Source organism: Pseudonaja textilis, chromosome 2, assembly GCF_049901715.1.
Source record: "Pseudonaja textilis isolate UNSWEBS1 chromosome 2, rPseTex1.2, whole genome shotgun sequence".
In the NCBI taxonomy this organism is placed as follows: Eukaryota; Metazoa; Chordata; class Lepidosauria; order Squamata; family Elapidae; genus Pseudonaja; species Pseudonaja textilis.
The window spans coordinates 212,500,168-212,523,778 of NC_141991.1; the positions used below are offsets into that span (position 1 = coordinate 212,500,168).

The 23,611-nt window shown below is 34.6% G+C and overlaps 1 long non-coding RNA gene across 1 annotated transcript in view; it reads left to right on the forward strand.

Moving 5' to 3' along the window:
* Window positions 1-2,861: 2,861 nt before the first annotated feature.
* Window positions 2,862-23,611, forward strand: part of LOC148127356 (uncharacterized) — a 66,713-nt gene continuing 45,963 nt past the window's right edge. The window contains exon 1 of the long non-coding RNA XR_015741507.1: window positions 2,862-2,948. This is a non-coding gene — a long non-coding RNA (uncharacterized LOC148127356). The remainder of the gene's footprint in view (window positions 2,949-23,611) is intronic.

Here is a 23,611-nt window from a genome sequence, read left to right on the forward strand (position 1 = left end):
ATTTCTTCTGCCTTAATGTGCATTTTAACTTTCATTTTTCACTGCCCAAAATGTAAAATCTTGGAACAATACAATTGTTGCTTATCATTTAATTTATCATTTAATTTCTGGTCAATGGATCAATTGTGCTAAACTATATAATCTCTAAGAAATTGTTGATTCCCTTCATTCACATCTAAAAATAAATATGTAAAGTAAGTAAAAGTAAAAAAAGAAAAGAAATATTTAAAGAAATGACTTCCAATTTTCATCACAACAATGGCAACAAATTTGTAATCCTTCATCTCCTATAAAGTTATAGGCAAGTGCATCTTCTCCCTGTAATTCATTCCTTATTCATATGCAAATTCATACATTATTAATATTACAGTCCTGGTGCCAGACAAAAATCCAAAAAGGGTTTCCAGAATTTTATAGAAACATGTCTTATTTTAACCATGGTCAAAGAAACTAATTTTCTACTCCCCCTTCTTTTTGCTTCTAGCAGCCTTTATCTTTAATTCATTTAGATGTTGCCCTATGATATGATTTCTCTTCAGCTTTTCTTGTGTTCTTTTCCCACAATAGCTTCTTCAAGACAGTAAGGGGTCATTATGCAATTTGTTTTCTTAGCTTATCATTTGTATTTCCACTTTAATTATCATCTCTGCTTTATAATTCACACTTTTTTCCTAACATTTCAACAATGTGTTTATATTCTAATAGTTCTGCATCACATGAGGTTTATTTCAGATCTTAATCCTGCAAATCTTCCAGGGTATTCTTTTTCACATCTGTTAGTTCTTCTACAACTTCATCTGGATATAATCTATCCATAGAAACATCATTGCTGACATTGTAGATGTTAGTTTTTGTTCTATTCTTCAAATATTTTCTAAAATATTTCAACCGTCATTTCATTTTCTCTCATTTTGTCCTAAAACTGATCAAAGACAAAAGGCAACCTTCACTCTTTTCTTTTTCTTTTCAGTCCCCTTCTAGTGTTGAATTTTTGAAACCATAATCTATGATATTGCATTCTCTCCTTATACAGAAAGTTTCTTTTGTTATGGTCACAACACGGTCTTCACTTGTTGGAGACATGCTAGTTCACTATTCTTCATCCAGAAGTCTGTAATTGGTAAGGGTCCTCATAAAGTAATAAAAATCTCACTCAGGGTGAGAAACTGGAAGGCTGATTTCAACAAAGCATTTACATAAGATCAACTTGTGGTGTGGTGGCCTAGAGGTGGAGCTCTTGCCTCATCAGGAGGCTGTGAGTTTGATCCTAGGTAAAGGCAGATATTTTGCTCTCTAGGCAGGATGAGAATATTTCTGCTGAATATAATTCCACACTGGCAACAGGAAGGGCATCTGGCCAATAAATACTCTGCTCCATTCAGTTGCCCAGACTCCACCCCACAAGGGATTATGGGGTCCTTAAAGGAAGATGATTTATATAAGATCACCTTATTGATTATATATCTATGTTATCAGTTGTCAAGAATATTCTGTGCCTTGACTGCATTCTCTATGAACTGATTCACATCACATGTAAATTTTACATGTTATCACTTATATTCCATCCCCAAAGTTACTTTCTGAAGATCCTATTTCTTCATTATTGCATTTACAAATAATTGTTTATGTTCTTTTTCTCTCTCACTTCTTATTTTCAGCACTGACCTGTATTAGATCTGAAGCATGTCTGGCTAACTTTGTCTCCAAACCTCCATTGCATATATATTCTAGAATGAACTTGTTTTATCAGTTTTAGATTACTCTTTCACTTTTTGATTCTACTTATAAAACATCACACATAGGTGTTTTATAACAACTTCTGATATGCATGAATGGTTACAGAGATATCAAAGCCATTTGCTAAAAGTACCAGTGATGGGAAATGCCAGTCTTCAATTATTTTTAATATTCGTCAACCATGTAAATTGCCCATACAGAAAAGAAGCAAGAAACTGGACTAATTCCAATATAAGCTTGCATGTGAAAATTAATAATATTTTTATAAGTCCAGCCATATTCTCCAGCATCCTAAAATGAGATAAATTCAGAGGTTAGAAATGAGATCCTGAACATAAAGTTATGATTATCTTTTTAAAATCATATTGACCCTTGGCAATTTTAGAACAGTAATCAAATTTTAGCCAGCACTGAGGGTTTTGCCTGTGGGCTACATCAGCCAAGGAAAGCCTTTTTAACCTTTCCAATTGGGATCCCACATAATTTTTGTTAAATAGACATCAAATACTTTAATCTGATGGCTCGGTTCACAAATTACTGCAGGGTCTTTGATGCTCTCTGAGCTTGGTTGTGTGAAAAATAAATTTTATGTTAAATTAACTCCATTCCTGCACTGTTTCTAACTTTCCCTAAACCATTAACAGGATCCACAGAGATCCAAGACTATAAACAATGTTGCAAGCAAAGGTAAATACATTGTTGCAAAAGAGCGCTCAATTGCGTCTCCACTAAATAATTTGCAGCTGAGCTGAAACTGATTGAATCAAGAAAAAAATAGCAAACAGGGAAAATCCTTTACACAAACTTTCTTGAACCCCAAAATGAGTTACCCAAACTCATCCCACAAATCAAAGAAAAGGGTGTCTGTAAACTTAAGAGAAGTTCATTGAAATATTTTTTGCCACTGAAGTTACATGGACTCTAAGTTAAACAACACACAAGGCATGTATATACTCACACTCTGATTCCCCACAAAGACCACCTTTCAGTGGTGGGATTCAATTTTTTTTACTCCCGGTTCTGTGGGTGTGGCTTGGTGGGTGTGTACTGTAAAATCTCCAGTGAGAGGTGGTATTTGCCAGTTCTCCGAACTACTCAAAATTTCTGCTTCTCCAGAACTGGTCAGAACCTGCTGAATGTCACCTCTGCCACCTTCCCTATGAATATTTCTACCCTCTGTACCCCTATATGTAGCCTATCTTCAAGGGTGGGTAAGTTGCTCTGAAAATAAACTACCTCTTTTCATGCAGCATGTTTGGTGTTCTTCTTGTAAGATCCTAGCTTGGATCAGGACCTCAGAGTTGTTTTTTTTGCAGATGTTTCAATGCCAAACTAGGTAACATCGTCAGTACACCAAGGTATACGCAGTTCAACCCTGAGCTACAAATAGTTTGTTCTAATAGTAACACAAATTATTGAAAGACAAAGCCATGATATAGTTTTGTTTATTTTACTGCAGCATGGAAAGTTAACTTTTTTCTATAGCGTGCTTTAGGACTCCATGTTGTGTGTGAATCTGGTGATTATAGTTCAGTTAAATGATGGCTTTAAACAATGCACAATTTACTATAATTTGAAAAACTAGCTACTGAGAGGACAGTGTGGTTAAAAACAATTTATAAACATAGCTTCTGGCATATTGTTCAAAGCAGTGCTTTTCAACCTCAACCATTTTAAGGTGTGTGAGCTTCAACTATCAGAATTTTTCCAACCAGCATGCATGGGAGTTGAAGTTAAAACGTCTTAAAGTTACTGAAGTTGAAAAACACTGGTTTAAGGTGTCATTATGGTAAAAGAAACTTGCTTCTTAGGGCTTTGTAATTTGGGGTGAAGAAAGAAATCTAATATAGGATTAGATAGCTATCCAATGATTGCTGAAAGCAGCCAAGCTGCCTCACCCAGTTCCTGCATTGTTACAGTTGTAATGCCACAAACAATTCCAGGTTGTTTTTAAGTGGCCATGATTTATACCTTTTAGGTGATATTTAGAAACACACAACAAAGGTAGTTTTCAATATTACGTTGTGAAATCAGAAAGTTTATCAGTTGAGAAACTGGTTGGTTTGATTTGCTTAAGGATCCAGATTCCTTGCTTATCAAGGCTGAACATCTGAACCCTGAGCTTCATCCAATAATAATTTAAATTGACAGGTCTGACTAAGAGTTATATTGAATGACTGAATTCTGATCCTTGGAGAAAAGAAAACAAAGTAGAACAAAAAATCTATGGCGTATCATACACACTTGATTTCTATGGCTTCAGCACAGGCATAAATTAATGGGGTAATAACAAGCAGCTGCAATAACATAAGAGGAATGATGTGTCAATGGTGCTGGAAACCCATACTGTGCTTCAGGTTTTAATATACGAGCAGCCCTATGGTTCAAACTATGTTTCACCTAGTCTAGCATTTGTTCCCTAGCCTTGGATTATTTCAGGTACTTCAGAGAAGGTGTGGATACTTTTATTTAGTGATCTGCAGCTGACACGAGAGCTTCGGGGAAAGGCAAGAACACAGTTATAGAACAAATGTATTGCTTGGTATCACTAAGTAGGGCTGGGAATAAAGAATAGCAATAAAAATCCTGCAATAAACTGCATTGTTAGCCAGAGTAACCAATAGTGTAGTACGCTGACTGGCCATAAACAACTTTTAATAGTCTCTGCATCCGAAGATCTCTGAAACAAACATAGATTCTTTTTGTTATTATTATTTCAATAGAGGAGGCAGATCTGTGCATCTAAACTGACTGATACAAATCACTTCCCCCAGACATTAAGTGCTAGAATTATTTCCTGCATTATGATATTTTTTAACACTCCTTGAAACAAAAAAAAATATTTAGGGAGGGATCACACTGCCTCTATCCCATTTTTTATGCCTGATCCCCACTGGACTTTTCCTGAATGAATCATTAAAATTTGACAACATGAGAGCATGAATGATGGGTGATTGTGATTTTTTTCCATGGTTGTTACAGGGAATCCTCAACTCATGACCACAATTGAACACAAAATTTCTGTTGCTAAGTGAAATATTTGTTAAGTGTATTTTCTCCCATTTTCTGACTTTTTGTTAACTGAATCACTGCAGTTGTTAAGTTAGTAATACAATTGTTAATTAAGGAAATTTGGTTTCTCCATTGACTTTACTTGTCAGAAGGTCGCAAAATGTGATCACTGGACACTGAAACCATCATAAATATGAGTCAGTTGCCAAGCATCAGAATTTTGATAATGTAATCATGGGGATGTTGCAATGGTTGTAAGTGTGAAAAATGGTCATAAGTCACTTTTAAAATGATGTTGTAACTTTGAACTGTTGAAAGTCAAGGACTACCTGTACATATTTTTTGTCTTTGCTGTTATAATGGCTTTTATTGTTACTTTTAATATTGTTTGCAGCCAAGGGTTACTTGTAGATATGGGGTGACTATGCAAATTACTTAACTGAAGAAATTATTGTGCAGCAATATAGTTTCCTATAAGTGAATCAGGAGACATAGGAAAACTGTTTTGTATGCCTATAATAGGTGTACTTTCTAACTTAGATTAAAAAGGTGGGGGGGAAATCCCACCAGACTCCAAAACAAAGCAGGAAACTTGTTTTGCATTACCACTTCATTTCTTATAGCCTTCAGTTTTATATATATATATAAAATCCAAAACAAAACAAAATCTACTCTTGAAACAAATAGAAATAAATTGAGAATTTGGAAATGATTTACTAGGGATATTCTTCTGCTACAGTGTGTTCCCTGTTATTCACTGTGAACAGGGGCAACCATGGAGGGAGGTATCAAAAAGCCATGTTGATTGCAACAATATGAGCAATCATGCTAAGCTCCCCTTTAAGCCCATGCATGAAAGGTGTAACATGTTACATTAAAAAAGGCTAGGGGTTTGATTAAAAGATCACAGATAGTTGGACACCACAAAACAAACCAGGCATAAGTGGTTTGTTGTAGCGCAAATATGCTAGTGCATGATAATAAACGTACATTTGTATACTATATATGCACATATTTCAGAGAACATTTAGTGAAATGTTTAATTATTAATGGCATTGCTTTTTGAATTGGGTCATGTCACTTCCAGAGAAGACCAAATTGTTCTAAAGGCAGTCCTGGACCACTTGCTATTAGTTATATCGAGAAGCATGGTTTTGGAAGAGCCGTGTTTAAATCCCTGTTCTAACACTTGGTCACTCAACTTTCTTTCTGGCTTCAGTTGCCATTGCAAAATTGGCATATCAATAGCTAAGCTGAATTGTGTTGAACTGAAACTGTGTGGTAACATGATTTGAACATTGTAGCTATTATAACAACTGGGAGCAATTTCTGCTTATAAGAATAAACATCAGGAGGTCATAATTGCTCCACTGGAGTTTGAAAGAAAAATATGAGCCTTGGAGTTTGGGACAATAGGCTAGACTGGAGAGGATGTTTCCTCCCAGTGTAAGCTTTCTGTTGCTTTGTTTCATTATCTATGTAATATATATCTGCTCCTGTGCTGATGAACCAAAATGTCTAGTTTTATAATGCAAACAAATCCTTAGGAAAGAATGCAAGTAGCTCTTTCAGCTGAAACAGATGTAAATTTTCAAATTTGACTTTCCAGACATCCTATGTACGGAGGGGAAATATTGTGTGCAGGAAACAATGTTTGCCTAGAGCCATATGTGCTTTTCTGCTGCTAGGTTAATATACCTATTAGTCTTAATTGTCCTAGCTGAAGGGTAACATTTAAAATCTACTGCTTTGGGCATTCCTTCCCTTCTTAATTTACACATCTCCTTAAATTTGTCTTCTTCCAGAACTTTTTTCTTAATGCAGATTTTAGTCACATCATGCAGCAATCAATAGACTGAATGCCAGTTTAACATTCAATGACGAATGAGCATATTTTATCATGTTAACTGAGGCTCCTGTCTTACACATGACAATGTGTATATTCATCTTTTCTAGTTTTTGTCTCCCTTGTTAGTGGCTGTGCTATCTCTATATCAATGTTCTGGCTGGCTGCAATTACAAGTTTTCCCAGCTGGGAACTTGTTGATTTTATTCCCCTTTGGGCTCAGTGACATGCTGATCTGTTTTGAAATGAGATTCCAATTGTTTCACCTCTGTGTTTTGCATCTTGTTACTACTCTGTAGTAGAAGAGAGGGGTCTCATTTCCCCCTTTCTTTCATCAATTATATATAATCTCTGCAAGCTGAGATGAAAAAAAAATTGTTATGGCTAAATTGCAGTGTATTAACCAACAATACCTTTTTGCCTTCTACAAAACTTATTCTGATAAGTTCTGGAACTTACCTACCGCTCACAATCCTAATATTAATTGAACTACTAGTAGGATTATTATACTGTTTATTGTGTAGTGAAATTGTAGATGGAAACATACAGAATCCACATCACCTGATAATTTCAGTTTATTTGGAGAACTTTTTTTCAGCAGCCTTTTATGTTGCCAACATCACTTGATAGGTTTGCTAGTGGTGGGATTCAATTTTTTTTAACTACCAGTTCTGTGGGCATGGCTTGGCGAGTATAGCATGCCATGACTTGGTGGGTATGGCTTGGTGGGAGTAGCAGGGGAAGGATACTGTAAAATCTCCATTCCCACCCCAGTCCAGGGGAAGGATACTCTAAAATTCCCATTCCTGGGATAGGTTACTGTAAAATCCCATTCTCTCCCCACCCCATTAACGTACTTTCCAGATCCATGCTCCTGTGCAGGATAACAAAAAAAGATCCAGACAATCTTCTGGGACTCGGGAGGCAGAGAATAGATAAGGGCAGGGCTAGTCAGAGGTGGTATTTGCTGGTTCTCCGAACTACTCAAAATTTCCATTACAGGTTCTCCAGAACTGGTCAGAACCTGCTGAATACCACCTCTGGTGCAGTCCTCTGCCTATTATATGTTCCTACCTATTTCAAGAAGTTGACTCACCTCACTATGTCCTTCTCCATTGCCCTTTCTGTTCAAGTGGGCACAAGGACTTAACTGTCCCTTTATTAATTGTGTGAGTTTTTCAGAAGACAAACTTATATTTTTAGAAAATATTGATAAATGCTCAAATATTGATAAATTTTCATTGCAGTTTGACATTAGATTGCATAATCTTGTTATTTAGACATGGTTATAAAGAGTTTTAATAATATTGCTTTATGGGTGAGAATTTAGGCAATGAGGGATTTTTGGTTACTTATTCCTATTCTATTCTATCCCATTCCATTCTATTCCATCCCAATCCTGGAATATCAAATATATTTTCCATTAGATGAGATAATCACTCATCTTCCTATACAAAACACTCTTGATGTTTTAACAGTATCTAATATCACTTTTTCCTGGAGTATTTGCTAAAATAACTGGCTATGGTCCTATGCACACTTACTTGAGGCTATGATTGTTAATTCGTTAAACAAAATGGAATATAGTTACATTTTTGTTCAGGCTTCTTGCTTATTTTAGTTTCATGAATAAAAAAGTAGTGCTTTCAGAGACAAAAAGAAGAATGAACTGAATGATCTTGTGTATGTTTCTACAGATCTAAGATTGACTGCATCTCATATTTCATTTCTCCAAATTATTTCTGAGTGTATTAGGCCACTCTATATAGGAGAGAACAACACAATAGAAGAGGTTATTCTACATTCCAATACTAAAATAAAGGAGACTTAACAAAATGTGTGAAGTACCACATAGTATCCCTAATTTCACATACCAGAAAAATAATGTTTAGGATCATCCATGGGGATTAGAGCCTGGTATGGAAAAAGAGGTGTCAGATGTCCAATCTGTCTTTAGAAAAGGCCAAAGAACACAAGATATTAATCCTGATGCATACTGGATAATTAGAAAGGCAAAAAATAACAAAAATAAGTATGTGCTTCAATTATTATAGAAAAGCCTTTCATTACGTCAATCACATCAAATGGTAGAAGTTGGATTTATAAAGCAGCATATTAAATATTTATATTTTCTTTTAACTGAATTCAGTTTCAGGAGGAAACAATTTCTTTATACATCACCTATCTTGTTTACAACCTTGTCTATATTTCAGTAAGATTTGATTGGATGCCATTATTCATTTTTCTCAATATTTGAAATAATAAATAGAATGCATTTGGAAAAAGCACATGCAAGCAAGGTTATGCATATGGCTTAGATGTATATTCCTTAGGGAAATGAAAGCACTACAGAGGTTGATCAATGTTATTTATACAACTTTAGCAAGAATTCTGTTTAGACAATGGCATAATCAATGCCATTCAATATAGACCCACCACACAGGGATTGTGGTAATTAGGATTCCGGAATACTGTTTTATATGTTCATCTCTCTGAGCTGCAGAAAGTTCAGAGGTTAACTTTCTGAGGTCTGTGAAACTATTAGAAACTCAATTTTTGTAGTCATGCTGCAACATGGAATAACAATAAGCAATGGTGATGGTAATAATAGGGGTAAAATCGTTTTTGAAGATGGGACCAAGTGTATTGCATCTTCACTGGAAGGCTATTTTTTCAAAAATAAGCATGATTTACTAGCTATACTGTAGTATCCATGTGTTCACTAGTTATTCTATAGAATCCATACTATAGGAGCCATGCATACTATAGCTATACTTCAGGATCCTTGTTATAGGATCCATGCATACTATAGCTATACTATAAGATCCGAGCATGATTTACTAGCTGTACTACAGGACTCAGAACTAAAAGTTGAAGTGTGGAATCCTTGTGAGTTGGTTGCTGGAAGATATAAAGTAGTTCTCTATAGGTAAAATTTCCAAGCAGATTTTAGCTTGATTGCTTAATCGATTTGAAAATGTGAAGTAAAAGAACAGTCATTTGGGGATTATAGAGGATGATAAGGCTTTTTTGTTTTTCATGAAACTCAGTGCCTTAAAGAAAAGTATGTAGATCCTCCAGGTCTATAGGAAAATGTTTTGCCAATATCTGAGACAAATGGTAAGTCAAAGGACTTGACTATCACGGCTATTGAAAAAGAACATTGAGTTGCTTGATGTGAAGAAAGTTATAGGTAGGTTTTCACCATGTTGAAGCCACAAATAAACTTACTTGTATTGATTGATTTTAAAATACATCCTGATAAATCTGAGAGGCATTATTGGAGGTTTATAATAATCAGTTCAAAACATCCATAGTGTAGAGATTAAAACTTGGATTTAATAAGATAAATAAATTAAAAATGCACTTATTGTGATGGAATCTCTCTCAATCTCTCTCCGTTTGAAACCATTTTGATTCCTGGTGACTAGATGAACAAGTACAGGCAGTTGTCTTGACCACATTTTAGAAGTAATTTGATGTCGTATTCTACCTAGGATTGAGAAAGAATGGTTGACTCAAAGGCACCCAAGTACTTTATAGGCTTGCAATGTGAATCTTGGCATACAAATTAAAAACAATAATCCCCAAATAATCAAATATTTATTTAAAATGGCAGTTTTGTTTCTCTGGATAAGGGTATGTTAGGGCATGCAATAGCTACATTATTTATTTATTTCAGAAAATTTAAGAATAATTTAACATAATGGAAAATCCCTACTTCCACTTCCCCAAAATAAGTCTTCTTTGAATGAAACTTGGATCTTGGTTATTTTAAGTTTGCCTAATTTATCTTGGCAGCAATACAGAAATACTTTTCTATTCCTTTTTTTATATACCTTTCCTTGCATGAGTTCTAGTACACTTTAGGAATGAAAGTCAGCTAGATAATTTTGGGCTAGCCACCCTCTCTCAGCCCAACTCACCTCACAGGGTTGTTGTGGGGAGAATAGGGGGAGGAAGGAGTATTAGGAATGTTTGTTACTGTGAGTTATTTATGAATAATTAATAAAGGTGGCATGTAAACAAAAAAAACCCCACAATTTATCTTTTGTTGCAGTGACATTAGAATACTCTTCCTACTTAAGTGTTGCAATATAAAAATGTATAGGAAGGCAGATTGGGCTTTCAGGTTCTTTCCGACATCCATTTAAAAAGAAGGCTAGCCTGATTAAAATGACAGGAAGATTATTCCAATTACATTGTAAATATGGTTCAGAGCTAATCTTATGAAACTTTATCATATTCATGACTCCAATTACATTGTAAGACCTAATTTTATAAAAGCTTATTGTGATTTATTTTATTTATTTATCTCCTTTCTGCCTTGCCAAAATCCAGAGATTTTTTTGATGGCTTACATTAAGTATAAACCCAAATTAAATTCCATATAATTATAAACAACAAAGCAACGTCACCAAATGCAAACTACAACAATAGAAATAGAAAATACAAATTGGTTTAACTGAAATCGGGAGACTGTTCTTCAAAACATGTCAGTCTTTAAAAGATTCTAAATGTTAGCAAGGATCTCTACTGTAGGCTGATATGCAGCAGTGATGGTGCCACAGATAAAATCCCCTCCCTGCTTTTGACTGCTGAAAAATGTGGGATAAATAGCAGTTTCTTGTGACTCCACTAAATTGGTTATCCAGGATTGGTAGGTGTATGTGATCCTGCAGATATTCAGGCATCCAGCTTTATAGGTTTAAACTAGCACCTTACTGTACACTTCAAATATACAATATATTGTATATTCATGACCCAATGATGGAAATATATGGGAACACCATGCATTTTCTTTATCCTTTGCATTTTTCAGTGCCAAATTATATTCTAAATAATCTTCACTAAAGTTGCTAAGGTCATGCAGAGAGCAGCTGAAAGCTTTTTCAGCAAAGGCATACACATCTCCACAAGTGATATTGCAGAATGTTGCCAGATAAGTTTGAAATAGCACTCCAGATACATATGCATATACACACTATTGCAGTGTGTGTGTGTGTGTGTGTGTGTGTGTGTGTGTGTTTTGTGTGCATGAAAGTTTTAAATGGGCCGTACATCAATGAAAACAGATTTCCTTTTTTTCTTTACCTTTTAAAAAAGTCATTCTGCACAAAAGTCCCCCCAAAACAAACAGTACGCATTAGTGATTCCCTACTTCATAACACATAAATACAACTCATCTCAGTTCATTTCTGTTAACTGGTTGGACAGAAATGCATAGCATCCTTATGAAAAGAGATAGTAATTATGTTAGATTCTACTCCTATAAAGGCCATTTATAGTAAACACAGCAGTGAGTTCAGAGTTAAATTAAAATTGATTAGATGTGCAGTGGTTCTTCAAAGCTTTAGGGACTGTACAATTAAAAATTCAAAGGTTGCTATTTGGTTTACTTGTGAGATTGGTACTTGATTTAAGCACCCAGCAGGCCAGTGATGGGAAAACACAATGGGGGACAGAAATGAAGATATTTCGTTTCCAACACATACCTGTTAGGAAAACAGATAACCATAATTATCAACTAATTTCCTTTATTTAGGTTCTAAATATATAAAAATTGAGAGTCAAATTTTAACTTTTTAGTGTTCTTCAACATTAAGAATAGTGTGTCTATAAGCCATTTTAATTTTTAGTCCACATAAAATGAACAATAGCAAAATACCATTTATTAAATGACCATACAAAACACTTTAAAGTACTAGGGAAATTGCATTTTTTCCCTGGAAATAGCTCTATAGAAATCTTTTATTATCACTCACTGGAAAATAGGTCATATTCATGCTTTTATTACAGAATACAGTTTGTTCATCATATGAACCAAAGAGGAATTTTCAACATATGGTCTGGATAGAATATTGATTCATTGTTCAGAAAACAAACTTATGCAGTTTAATTGGATTTAAGGGCTACTGTATTTGCATTAGACCAAATGTAACCACAATTCAGACATCTTTGGGTCACCTATTCACCATAAATTGAAAGCAAGACACACACAAAAAACCACAACCTTTTGATGGGAAATAAAGGGATCAAAGTTTTGCCTTCGCAAAGAGCACCCAAAGACAAAACAACCTTTTAAAGATACCATTAAATTGTGATTCATTTTTTAAAATAAATTTTACATTTTGATTTGATTCATTCATTCATACATTCAAATTACAGTATATGCTACCTGATTCCCAACAAATTTGGATAGCTTACAATTTAAAGTAAAGTAAAGTTAAAAAAAAATTAAAAAAAATCATAAATGGCCCCAGGAACAATGTAAGAACCTTCACTGTGCCATGAAACCTGGGGAAGTAATCAGGTCTTTAATAGTTTCCTAAACATCATCAGGGTGGAACTATCCACGTGTCTGATGGGGGGGGGGGAGATATCATTCCAAAAGGCAACATTGTGACAGAGAAAGGATGTTCCTGGGCCCTGCAAGATAACACTTGATAGGATCCAGAATGCATTCACTTTGTCTGATCACACCAGATGTATAAGAACAATCGGAGACAGGTGGTCCTTCAAATGTCCAACTCTAAAATAATGATCCTGATGTCTCTGACATCCATACCTTCCTCTGCCTATCCTGGTCTTATCATTCCTACATATCACAAGTGGAGTTTCAATCATACTGTTATGTCTACAATCTTGATTTGGTTAATCATATCCTATGGACACCCATGGATGAACATCACATAGGAATTTGAAAGCTACTAGTTAGACCAGGAAAGAGAAATGATTCTGAAAGGTGACAGTGGCAAATCTCAAATAAGCTTATTTCAAGAGGGTTCTTAGGTTTTAAATATATAATAAACTAGACAATTTGAAAAGCATATGCTCAAGGGTTGGGGAATTATAATAAAAATGAATTAAAATAATATTTAGTTCCACTTAACTGATACCCAAGTCACAAAAAGTCCAATCAAACAGTGTCTATGGAAATTCTCAGTCATCCATGTCATGGTTTTCCCAAAGATGCTTTTTCAAGAGGTAATTGGACTTTCTTGCTTTTCTTTAAAGATGTTCCACTTCTTTACTCTTCTACTTATATTACTCAGGTGACCCTGAGGACACAGACAAACCTCCAAGTGGCCTCAATGGCTCTCTAAAAGAATGCAAATGACTAGCTGTCTGCAAGGAATATAAACCCTTCCATTACCCACCAACCAGTCAGAGCTGAAGAAACTTTTTGAATTAGAAGTGAAAAGTCTTCAAAGAAAAACACGAACGTACAGTTGCCTCTTGAAAAAACATATTTGGAACAATAAAACAGTAATAAATTATGTAGGTGAAGGAAACAATGGAAAAAGAAATATTTGATTTTCCAGCATATTATAAGCATGTACCCAAAACTACATATTTTCAGGTCCAAGTATTCTAGTAAAATGGTCTGGTTCTTTGAAGGAAGAGGTATTAGCAAAAAATGTTAAAAGGAACATTTGCTGCAGTTTACTTCAGCCTTCAGGCCTATTCATTATGAATAGAATCTAGTGGTCAGTCATAAAGGTATATTACTTTTTTCCTCACCTTGCCCAACCTTGTTGTATTTCATTACATTTTTTCCCTAACCTCTGTCTTCATTAAGGTTGTATGATAGCTTTCTGTAGAATATTAATAAAGCTCTGGGAGACTTTAAATAGATGTGTATCACTCAATTGGTCTACTTCTCAAATCTTTCCATTATGAATCTCATTAGTAAAATTAGGCTGAATCTGATATTTACATCTTCTGTGAACATGCATAGCCACATTCAGGCACTTAGAAAATGGTAGCTTTTTGGGTTTTATCATGCCTGAATGGATATATGTGTTTTAGTTCCATCACTGAATGTCTGTAACTAAGGACGTTGATTTCCCTTCCTCAATTTCCCTCCCAATTTTCTCGCATCAGAAAAGAGTTGAGATGAACAGATTAGCCATGTAAATAGTTATTGTATCCGTCATTTCATGTCTTGTAGGTTCTTGTTTCCTGTTTTTGAATCAATTACATTCCCTCTCTAACATTTCAAAGCCTATCTGAGATAAAATAATATCCTGTTGTCTTTAGCGTACAAATGTACAGGGGCAGTTTGATTTTTGTTAGCATTTTCTATGTGCTTATCATCGCAATGACCTTTTATCAGCAGACATACCCTGGACATCATTTTATTGGGTTTTTTCCCTCCCTCTTCTACCAATATCCTCCCTGTATAGTACAGCACCCAACTGAATATTGTTAGTGCTAATAATCTCATATTAACTGTCAGTCAAAATGTTATTCTGTGGACCTCTATAAGAGATTTATTACGATAAGGAGAAGAAGGGACCTAACCTGGAATACCATAAAATCTTGCAGCCTAATCCATTACAGTGCTGCAATTGCATAGCTTTGCTATCAAATTTTTATTCTAGCTTAGACTGTGTGTCTGCTAATTAGCATAAATAATAGAAGTGGAGTGGTTGCATAAAGAGCTATGGAAACCACAAGGTTCACAATAAGGCTGTACTTCTATATGCAAATAAAATAAGCCATTTTCAAATAGGCATGTAGGACCTGCAAAAAAATTGTGGGAGAATAGTTGCTGTTTAAAAATAGTGTTCGTGTACAGGATTCTAACCAATAGTTATATCGACATATGAAACAACAAGGCCAGATATGTGATTTTAATTGAAATAGGATGACACCACAAGAGAAAAGTTGGTATGGTATTTATTATAGAAGATCCAATGGATTCAGGACCAATATTACTAAGGGAAATAGATAAATTTGGCTAATTAGCAGGGTTGAAAATTAACAAAGAAAAGACTAAAATGTTAGTTAAAAATTTAACAGAAAGCAGACAAAAAGAATTAGAAGAAATAATGGGATTACAAATTGTTAACAAGATCAAATACCTAGGCATATGGTTAAGACCCAAAACTTTAACTTTGAAGGAAGACAATTATATAAAAATACTACAAGAAATTGGTAGAGATTTGGAAAATTGGTGTAAAATGCAAATTTCATTACTAGGTAGAATTGCCACCATCGAGATGAGTGTCCTACCTAAACTATTGTATCTATTCCAAATGATTCCTTTAAAGATTTGGACAAGATTACTGTTGAGGTAATTCCCCGTTAGGAGAATGAGCGCACACAGGGAGACGTATTTAAGAGAAGTGTTTGAATAATACACACACAGTACACAGATACACTGTACAGTAAATGTAGGTTTTTACTTCCAGAAAGTTTAAGCAAAGTTCAAGATAAGTAGTCCAAAAGTCATTCACAGGTAAATCAGTCAGTTTTTCAATCCAGGGATAATCCAAATATCAAAGTCCAGTGTCAAAAAACAGTGCAGTATTAGACTTACATTAAATCCAAAAATAGCAGTCAATTAGGAAAAATGGAGCAATGGCAATACTTTCAAACAGAAGGAAACAGAGATACACTCACACTCTCTTCTGAGACTCAGACAAAGACTAAACAACCCAGGTTTCTGGCTCCATCTTATGGCCGTTTGAGAAACCACACCCAACTACAGTTTTTGCAATCTCTTAAAGACATAGTACTAAAATGTCTGTCCTGGCTTATATATTTCTAACCATGTTAGGTGACTTATATTCCTAACAATTACTATGAAATTCATTTGGGAAGGTAAAAAAACAAGAATCAAAAAGACTTATTTACAAGATAATAAAAGCAGAGGCAGCTTTGGACTCCCTGCCTGGGAGACCTATTATAGAGCGACAGCATTAGTTTGGATAAAGAATTGGATTAAATTGGAAAATAAAAGAGTTTTAACATTAGAAGGTCATAATTTACAAATAAGGTGGCATGCCTTCTTGTGGAATCTGAACACAAAAAGTCATACGTATTTTCATAGACACACTCTGCATAGATCTTTGATAAAAATTTTGGTCAGCTATTAGGAGAAATCATTATATTAAAATCCCATCATGGTTATCAACAATGGAGGCAATGTTTCATCCCAATACAATAGATATTAGTAAAAAGTTTAAATACAATCAAATTTTAGATAATGAAGGAAAACTTAAATCGAAAACTTAAATCGAATTAGAAGCTCAAGGACTATCAATTGACTGTTGGTCCTATCTCCAAGTAGCAATGAGATATGACAGGGATTTGGATTAGAAATTAAAGAATTTGGATTAGAAATTAAAAAATACACAATTGGATAAAATACTCCTGGGTCCAGAAAAAAACATGATATCTAAATTATACAATTACCTATTAGAATATGACCTAGCTGAGGAAATTATGAAAGGACCAATGATAGCATGGGCAATTTTTTTTTGCCATAATATAGATCTAGATGGTTGGGAAGAGATTTGGCAAAGGAACCTCACATTAACAAAATCAGTATCCTATAAAGAAATTTATACAAAATGTTATATAGATTGCATCTGGCACCCTCTAGATTGGCAAAAATGTATCCAACAGCAAACCCAACCATGGCACCTTCTTCTTATATCTCTGGTGGAAATGTCCAGAAGTTAAAAAAAAAAATCTAGAACAGGATTAAATTATGGATAGAAGAAATAATCCAAGATCGATTGGAGTAGAAACCTGAATTGTTTCTCCTGGGTATAATAAAGGGGATTATTCACGTAAAGTAAGACATCTGATTATTCACATCTTAACAGCAGCACGAATATCACTGGCATACTACTGGAAAATGCCTAATTTACCACCTATATATTTTGTTATTCAGAAAATATATGAATGCGCTGAAATGGAAAGGCTTACATTTAAATTAAAAGAGAAAGATGATATGGAATATTATCGGATCTGGGATAAATGGTACGAGTGGATAGATCGTAAAGAAAATCAAAGTATAAAATAAAAAGAAATAAGAACTTTAAGAAATATACTACCATATATATGTTAAAGGACAGGAAATCATAGAGTACAAACTTTTATTCCTCTCTCATTCTGATTAAGCCAAATAAATGATTTATTTATAAAATTATATAGTTGTAATCCAGGAGTAAGAATAGATTAAAACATAATATATATTATTAACATAGGTATTTTACAAGGGATAGAAAGTAAACGCCACTTAATAATCTAGATGGAATATTTAAATCATATTGATGGAATACTTAAATCTATCAAACTGTACTAGAGGAAAACATGATTGGTGGCACTACAGAATCTGTTGTGATGTTTATTTGTATAATTTTGTATTTTTTACTTTTATATTTGTATATTTTAATCTTCAGTATTTAATAAAGTTTTTTTAAAAAATAAAATAAAAATAAAAAATGAAATAGGATGACAAATTGGAAGAATTGGAAGGGACCTTGGAGGTTTTTGAGTCCAACCTCCTGCTCAAGCAGGAAACCCTATGCCATTTCAGACAAATGTTTGTTTTTCGAATCTCTTTTTAAAAACCTCCTAGTGTTGGAGCACCCACAACTTCTGAAAACAAATAGTTCCAGTTCTCACTGTTAGGAAATGTCTCCTTGGTTCTAGGTTGATTCTCTTCATGATTGGTTTCCATCCATTGCTTCTTGTTCTGCCTTCAGATGCTTTGGAGAATAGATTAACCCCAATTCTTGTATTCTTCATATGCTATATTTTCTAACTCCCCTATCATTTTTGTTCTATTCCCAACACCATTTCTATAGTTTCAATAGCTTTGCAACACCTAAGACTATATAGAGAAGTCAAGCTTTCTAGTTGCCATACCAATTACCCTAGATAAGTCTAATACAGTCTACATTGAGATGTAACTGTTTTTTACCATCTTCATTTCCTATTAAAGTTTCCACAATTCTGGATGGAAGAATTATTCAAGTTTTCATCTAAATATATGATACTGCTCCAACCTTATTGTCCAACAGGAGATATTGGGAATCTCCATAAACCTAAATATAATTGCACTGCTAAACTACATTTGGTTGCAACTTTCTCAGCACATTTTCACAATCTGGTTCGAATCATAAAATGCACAAAGATACTTCTTATTTTTAAGTATTTCTATTGAATTCAGTCTAGTTTAAGCAGTAGTGAAAGAATGCATAGAATTGGATAGTATCACTATTGAGTAGTATCACTAAACTAGGGGAAACTGAAGTCTTGAAAAGGATTACAAAATTCAGTCAGAAACCTAAAATAATATGATTTGGCTTGTATCAATTTAAAGTAATTTTGTGCCATAATTAATACTGAGTGTATTGTAAAACAATAAAGTTCAACATAAGAGGTTTTTTGTTGTTGTCTCAGCTATTAGATATAACAGAGTTAAAGCAAAAATTCCATTATGTTCTGATTGCAACTATTTTAAGTGTATGCTTCAGAGAAATAAATTTGCAATGATGGCTTTTAGATTAAAGGAAATGTGTTTACTCATTGCTGTGGAGCAGAAAGGCAGCATCTGCTTTTTCTGTCAGGTTGCTGAGGCACAGCAGGTGATGTCCAACAAGGTTTTATTACATAAAGATTTATGTGAATAACCAGAATGCTGATCTAATAACTATGAGGTCCTGCTGGTCTTCCTTCCTACTTGTTTTTGTGAATCCATTTCAATAAATAATTGTCAGGATATAAAGTTCCAGAAGCTTGAATTCAAAAACCGATATTAGGAACACAAGAAATATAGCAGAGAAATCTTAGGCTTTAAACCTTCAAATTAGTATTTGGATGGCTGTAGGTTTTTTTTTTTTTAATATTTGAAGTATCCATAGGTGTTTCTAGACAGCCAGTTTGCTGTAATGGTTAAAACAACCAGGCTGGAACCCTAGGGATAACATGTTTTACAATAGTGGTGAATGTCTGTAGCTCAAGTGTAGGATGAGGTTGAAGGTTCTTTTTCTGAGCTTGTGGTTTTTGGTTTCTGAACATTTCATTATCAGGCTAGGTAACATCTTCAGTGGGATTTAGAAGATATCAGTGTTGGTGTTCTTTTTATAAGGGCTCAAGTTATGAGTGTTCCAAGTGAAGGTCATGTGATCGGTCAGCTGTGCCCCCACCAAAAAAGATCATATTTTTTTGGAATGGTGGTGGTGAAGAAAAAGGATTTTATAATGGAATTTAAATGAAGTAAAATTTTGTTTCTAGGTCTACCTCTGTCTTTTATTAAAAGGATATGTTTTGTGCAACTTTCCAATTGTTTGTGTTCATGTCAAACTAGTTTTAATGTACAATTTAAAAAGACAATGTCTCCAAAATATCCACTATTTATTTTTATTTGTTCTTTTTTAGGGAAGCTTTTCTAATGGATGCTATTTTATTTCTAGCTCTTCTCAGTGGATAGCATGATCAGCACTAAAGTAGAAACCACTTTGGTTGATCATGTTATTTTAAGATAACCCATTTCCTTCTACATTCCTAATTTGGAACCAATTTCTGTTCCAATGTCCATGCTTTTTCTGCTGGAAGCTGGGGGAAATATCCTCCCTCCTCTCACCTCCCTCATTCTTACTAATGTTATCCTTGTAACAATTCTAAATATATCATGCAGGAAGTGGATAATGCCTTTACCTGCCCAGTGTAACCTTGTTTAAAGCAGCTTTATTTTGACAAGAGAATAGTTGACTGCTATTATTTGGATTTTAAATAATGATATTTAATACTGATGTCAGCAGCAGAGCTGAATTTTGCAGGGTTTTACCCACAGCGCATACCACTCCTTCTTTGGAATGAGGCTATTTCTTTTTTACTTTTACTTTATGTAGATCAAAAGATTATGATTGCAAATGCTGAACTTTTATTCAATCACTCCAACCAAAATAAAACTGTTCCCGGAGGTCTTTTTTTTTTTTTTTACTTATCTAAATAGCCAGCATGGGAGTTCATTGCTATTGTAGTAAGACTTTGAAATTATACTTAGCCGTTTCCTGCTTTGTAATCTTTGATTGTGCCTTGATCAATGTGTAGACAACACAATTCAATTCACTTAAACCGGGCAAAAGGGGAAAAATAGTAACTCAGATGTCTGATATGAACTTCATATTGTACTTCACTATCAATAACAAATGACCTAACAAGACTATTTCTCTGATGTTTTTGTTCTCTGCTCATATATCCTTCTTTCCTATGAACATTTCTAACATTAATTGGCTGGTTCCCTGTATACATACTGTCTGTCTTGGTTGGGAACATATAATCACTAACTAGAAGCAAACTTAGTTGATGATAGAATTCTCCCTCACGCCTAGTATAATAGAAGTAATTATTTACCTGTAATTGTTATTTATTTACTTCAGCTTTACAGTAACAAAAGCATTCTTCTAAGATTGGGCAAAATATAATGAGCTGGTAGACCTGATCTACAAATAGTTATCCAGCTGCAAGCAAGGTTGCCCTGCTTATCTTGATACTATAATGATGTCATTCTATGTCCTTCCCCCCAGAACTTCAAGCTATGAAGAAAAATGCAGGATATAACCTTGAATAAAGTCCACACTTCATTAAGATTTTTCCTGTATGAGTTGGAATTAGAAAATCAGTGCTATACTCCCACTACAAGAGATAGTTTCAGTTTTCATTGCCTCAGAATGATAAAAAAGGAATCTGTTTATATTATTTTAGCCAGGATGAAAGTGGATGCTCAGAATTAGATTCCAAGAACCAAATGAAGAAGAGGTGAAAACTGATAATTGTAGCCACAGGATAATCCAGCTTTTTCAGGAACTACTTATTGTTCAGTCATAGCCATAAAGGAAAGGAAAGACTGACAATTTATGTGATGATCTGTAGTCTCTCAAAATAACCCCAAACCCAAAACATATATTAAAGTCCGGTAAGGCCTTCAACTTAACTTCACTGTTTTATTAGGCACAGTTTAAAGTCACAAAAGTAAATAATGAGGCTAACAGAAAACCAAAACAAACCGCATTGATGAGAGTTCTGAAGCAAGCCAAGATAACTAATCATAAACTCCAGGAAAATAACCGAGAAAAGTCCATGGGAAGAATGCCAGCAAAGATAAACCTCTTTCAAGGTGAACACTAATTGACTCCTGCAAATTCTAACTGCGTAGTTACAAACTTATATACATAGCTCCCAGCTGCAAGCCACGAGGACGATCATGGTAATCTCCTCTTGAGTAGACCTCACTTTTCCCTGATCCTCTTCTCCCTGCGTGACCTAGGATGGATAAGGGATGAGCCTGGATTCTCCTCTGACTGCTCAGCCAGCCTCTGCCCTTCCCCAGCCACCTCCACCACCTCTGGAGCCACACTCCCACTCCCTGTTGGCTGTTCCTCCTCTTCCTCAGAGTCAGTCTCCACCAGGGGCATGACAATTTAGGCAGCAGAGTCCTTACCTTTTATGGCTTCAAGGGCCCTGTTCCACTGCCTGAGTAGCAAACTGAGCTGATGACTCAATCAAGTCTCTGTGCTACTAATTTTGGCAAGATAGAGTCACACTAGTTGCATCAAAAGATACTCCATTTGGGAAAAACAGATGCCCTACCCATTTGCTCCAAGAAATTCCTGCATGCTTTTATACGGACAACAGATCTTCATCTCCTGCTTCTTCTCCATTAGCCAGCCTTTTGCCATCAAATGCCTTGGCTAACATAGCTAGTCAGTATTTGGGAGGTATATTCTTGGCTGCAAGCCTCTGTCTATGAATTCTATAATGAAGAAATTTGCATTTTTCAACTCTGATTTTCTTGGAGAACAATGCTGGAATATATCCTAATAAACACAAATATACATGCCATGTGTGAGAAAAAGTGTTATTAGGCTAGTTGACTCTCTTCTCCTAATAGGCAACATCTCCTAAAAGGGTCATAGAAAGAAATAATGGCAGTACATTTTCAGTATACTTGAGAGTAAGCAATGAAGAATCCAGCTTCTCTCAACGTGCATTAGACATTCCAACAAAAAAATTATTGGTAAAACATTCTGCTACCATATTTTGCTTGTATGTGTTTTTTTCCCAGTGCTTTTTGAGATAAAGCACTATGATCAACTAATTTTGATGGTGCAATCTGTTAGACTTTAAGAATGTCTTTCCCTTACATTAGAACAATTTTGCTGCTGAATTTGCTTCAGGGAAGAAAAAATCTCATGGATGTCTGTATAATAACCATCTGTTAGGGTTGCAATATTTGCTGCACTGCATGGAAAGAAATGCTAGGCTTTATGCATTGAACTATGGATTTTACATCTTCAGTTCCATTAAGGTCCAAGGCAGTAATTTTATCGTTCATCCACATAAAAACACAGGAAAATTGGTTCATCACCAGATAATCTTGAATGTCTCTTATCAGGAAGAAAGTTTGTATTAGAATTTCTATTACAAACTCCTGTTCAAGATAATGAAATCCTATGAATAAAACCCTGTAGAAATAGCACATTCACCTTTTGAACTAGGATACTTATTATCTTATATATTGTTGTTTTTATCATTCTCTTTTTATGTGGGAGCTCAACTGGTGTATAAGGAGTTTCCTTTCATTTTACCACCAAAAAAAAAAAAACCAAAACAATTCAAAACCAAAACAGAACAGAACAACAACAACAAAAACCCCCACCAAATCTTAACAAAGGAAATTATTCTGGGCCTTCTCAGTACAACAAATGGAGATTGGAACTGGATCTCCTCAGTCCAAGTCCAGTACTTCAGCCACTATTGTAGCCCTTCTTTGTAGCAAAATGAGAATCATTGATTTATATGCTGTTCAACATATTTGAAGAGATTTAAAAGCATGAAGAATGAGCCAAAAAGTGGAAGAAAATTGCACAGAGGTTGAATTATTCATGATTCTCATGGGGATCAGATTTGATTTCACAGGCAACCTGATGAAGAACGAATGGATACAAATGAATAAGAATGTGAATCTTATGGTATTTAATTTTGTGATTTCAAATATGGATCATTTTTCATTCACAATGCATTGAGAATAATAACTTGCCTTTTTAATTGGCTGGGGTGAATAAGCAGATTAATATGGATAACATTGAGTTCTAGGGGGGAAAGTGCCGGGACAATTCTTTTTCATGTTGGACATTGAACCAATATACATGTATAGTAGGGATGGTAATTAATAAAAGAATATTAAAAGAGGTTCTAATCATGGTT